At 45.9% G+C, this 4,085-nt stretch overlaps 1 non-coding gene across 1 annotated transcript; it reads left to right on the plus strand.

The window, feature by feature from the left end:
* The first annotated feature begins 3,611 nt into the window (after positions 1-3,611).
* On the plus strand, positions 3,612-3,743 carry Gm22439. The gene has a single exon (XR_003954212.1). It is a non-coding gene; the product is annotated as a small nucleolar RNA SNORA17 (small nucleolar RNA).
* Positions 3,744-4,085: the final 342 nt, after the last annotated feature.

The raw sequence follows: 4,085 nt of genomic DNA on the forward strand, positions 1-4,085 counted from the left end.
CTTCCCAAGTGCTGGAATTATAGGCCTGTCTTACCACACCCGGCTTAACGAAAAGTAATTTCTTGTTGGGCATGGTGGTGCATATGTTTAATCCCAGTGCTCAGAAGACAGAGCCAGGTTGATCTATGTGAGTTCAAGGCCAGCCTTATCTGCAAAATGAGTTCTGGGAGAGTCTAGGATTAGAGAGAAACACAAAGAAACCCTGTCTCAAATAAATAAATAAATAAATAAATAAACCAAAAAGTAATTTCTTTCTTCTTTTTTTTTTTAAAAAAGGATTTATTTATTTTATGTATGTGAGTGCACTGTAGCTGTACAGAGGTTGTGAGCCTTCATGTGGTTGTTGGGAACTGAATTTTAGGACCTCTGCTCACTCCGGTCAGCCCCACTCGCACCGGCCCAAAGATTTATTTATTATTATATCTAAGTACACTGTGGCTGACTTCAGATGCACCAGAAGAGGGCGTCAGATCTCATTATGGGTGGTGGTGAGACACCATGTGGTTGCTGGGATCTGAACCCAGGACCTTTGGAAGAGCAGTCAGTGCTCTTACCCGCTGAGCCATCTCACCAGCCCCAAAAAGTAATTTTTTTTTTTTTTTGAGACAGGGTTTCTCTGTGTAGCCCTGGCTGTCCTGGAACTCACTCTGTAGACCAGGCTGGCCTTGAACTCGGAAATCCGCCTGCCTCTGCCTCCCGAGTGCTGGGATTAAAGGTGTGCACCACCACGCCCGGCTCAAAAAGTAATTTCTTAAACAAAAGAATAAACTTCCCCAGCTTGTCCAGGGCTCTGGATGCAACCCTCCCTGTAATCCCTGCCTTCTTCATATGAAAACTAGCAAGTACTGTTAAGGACGTGGCCATTTTTAAGTTCCTTCTTACTGTTCTTGTTACTTAAGATTGTGCTGCCTTTATGGGAAACAGCATGGAAATTCTTCACAAAAATAGAGTTTATCACATGATTCCCCACGTCTGCTTCTGGGTACATGTTCCAAGACAGGCCAGGGCAGGTAGGGTCCGGGGGCAAGTAGTCCAGGGCGCAGGCAGCACTAGAAGGGCTATGCTGACTTAAGACTCCATGTTCTGGAAGTCACAGCAGGAGGCGCTGGAGGCGGCTGAGCACTTTCTATCTTCAGTCAAGCAGATGTTGATGAATGCTGTGCTCAGTTAAGTTCTCCTTTCTGTTGTTGTTTCTTTGGTTCATTTTGTTTGTTTTGGGTGTTTTGGAGACAGTGTTTCCCTGTACAACCCTGGCTGTCCTGGAACTCCCTTTGTAAACTAGGCTGGCCTCAAATTTACAGCTCACCTCTGCCTCCCCAGTGCTTCGATTCTTCGATTACTACTCTAGTGGCTATAAAATTTATTTCCCCCCCTCATATGCTGTAGCATGGATTTGTAGATTTTTTAAAAAGATTTATTTATTTTATGTATATGAGTACACTGTCACTGTCTTCAGACACACCAGAAGAGGGCATCAGATCCCATTACAGATGATTGTGAGCCACCATGTGGTTGCTGGAAATTGAACTCAGGACCTCTGCAAGAGCAGTCAGTGCTCTTAACCACTGAGCCATCTCTCCATCTCTCCAGCCCTTGTAGATTTTTTTTTTTATGATATGTCTTATTTTGACATGTTCTGCTTATTTTGATGCTCCAATTGGGCAACGTTTGGCCAATGGGAACCTCTTCAAGATAGACCCTATGTCCCCATCAAAGTTTCTTGTTACATTCCTCCTGCCTCGGCCTCCCAAGCACAGGGATTGCAGGCACGCTGCCCCGTATCCAGTGCTGTCACAGCTTCAGTGTTCTCATGCTTCCTGACTGAGATACACTGATTATCAGCTGGATAGGATCTACAGTCACCCAGGAGACAGGCCTCTGGGAACACCTGTGAGGGACTATCTAGAATATGTTGGTGTCTGGCTATGTCTGTGAAGGATGGTCGTGATTAGGTTAATTGAGGCGGTGACACTCACCCTGAAAGTGAGAGCCATCATTCCCTGGGCTCAGAATGTAGACTCAATAAGAAGGAGAAAGCTAACAGCTGAGTCCGAGCTTTTCCATTTCCTGAGCATGTATGCAATGTTACCGGCTGTCTCAAGCCCCCTGCTTCTACACCAGGATGCTCTGCACCCCTTAACTGAGAGCCAAGCTAAACCCTGCTTTTTTTGAGGTATTTTGTCACAACAACAGCATCAAAGATGTCATCAGGCTTGGTAGCATGCACCTCTACCTGCTGAGCCATTTCACTGGCCACCAACAGGTATTCATATAAACGTATTTGAGGATTTATTACAGGTTTGGCTCCCTAAACTCTGGTGGCTAAGGAGTTCCACTGTAGAGCAGAGGCCTTGCAGTGCTGATGATGTGACTAAATTCAAGTCTGAGGACTTCAGAACACAGGAAACCAATGCTACAATGCACAGCTGCATGTCAGAGTCTGTGATCCCTGGACATTATCACTGGTTTAGATCTTGGAACCTGAAGGCACAAGGGCCTGGATTTCTGGTGTCCTGGGCAGGAGATAAACATGCCCCAGCTCTCAGAGGGAACAAAAAACCAATTCACTTGTGTCTTTGCTAGGGTTTCTATTGCTATGAAGAGAAACCATGACCGCTTCAACACTTGTAAAGGAAAACATTTCACTGGGGCTGGATTACAGTTTCAGAGCTTTGGTCCACTATCATCATGGCAGGAAGCTTGACAGAGTGTGGGCAGACATGGTGCTGGAGAGGGAGCTGAGAGTTCTACATCTGGATCAGCAGGCAGCAGAAAGGAAGGCTGTGACATGCAGCCAGGCTTGAGACCTCAAAGCCTACACCCTAATGACACACCTCCTCCAACAAAGCCACACCTACTCCAATAAGGCCACACCTTCTAATAGTGACACTCCCATGTGCCAATAGGGCCATTTGATTCAAACCACCGCAGCCTATATCGGTTCTCCCCCACTCCTAGCCTACTGGGCGGTGCCCAGACACAGATGTGTCTTCCCGTCCTCTCAGGCCCATGTGCCAACCTTCTCCGGAAACACCCTCAAAAAAAAAATGCTTTTCTAATTTTCTAGGTATTCTGTAATCTGGTCACTGCAGAGTTATTTTTACTAAAACCCTGAATTTTAGTTGACCTTTGGGCAATACTACATCAGTCCTCATTAGCCAACTTTAATGTGATTGTAGTCCCAAGTTAGATGCTAAGGAATGTATCTCATTCTCACAGATAGCACTGATTCGTTTATGAGAAATCATGTGACCAAGGGAGCCAAAGGAGTAAGTTTGGTGATTGAATGGAATAGGAAGGTGACACTCTGAGTCTTTTCATCTGAGCCAAATTAGGTCAGTCTTGATTGGTTTTGTTGTTGTTCTTGTTTTTCTTTGTTTGTTGTTGTTGGAAATGTTTTTATTTGAAATTCATGTGTCCAGATTTTTACATAAAATCTTTTGGTTCTCTCCTCTCTCTCTCTCTCTCTCTCTCTCTCTCTCTCTCTCTCTCTCTCTTTCTTTCTCTGTGTGTGTGTGTGTGTGTGTGTGATATGCCAGGTTTTGAACACAGGGCCTCACTCACTGAACTATATAGTTCTAGCCACAGGCCTTCCATTTAAGAAAGCTGTACTTGCCCTTAGAGGCATTGCAGGTGTGGCTGGTATGTCACAAGTGTGTCAGTAGGTGGCAGGGAGGACAAACACTATGTCTATGTTCAGAGCTCTGACCTGTGAACACCTGAATAATTAGTAGCCTAACACTCCCTAAAAATGTTAGCCTGAGATGACCACAGTCCGGTGCCATGCAGGCATGTAGGTGTGGGGTGAGGCAGACCAGAGCCTAAATGATCCCTTCCTGGTGCCATATGTACAAGCAGGGCATAGCACTCCTGAGACCACTCCTGAGACGACCCCAGATACTCAGAGACTGTGGTGCCACTTAGAGGAGCAAGTCAGTGGTGAAGAAATGAAAAGAAAGAGAAACTGAGGATGTGGGCACAAAGAAGAGAGGCAGAGCTGGAGGCTCAGGGGCAGTGAGGAATAGCCTGATGTGAGTAGCTGATGATGCCACCTGGGACCGTGGTGGGGTCATAGCCTGTGATGC

The sequence above is a fragment of the Mus musculus genome, chromosome 2, assembly GCF_000001635.26.
Source record: "Mus musculus strain C57BL/6J chromosome 2, GRCm38.p6 C57BL/6J".
NCBI lineage: Eukaryota > Metazoa > Chordata > Mammalia > Rodentia > Muridae > Mus > Mus musculus.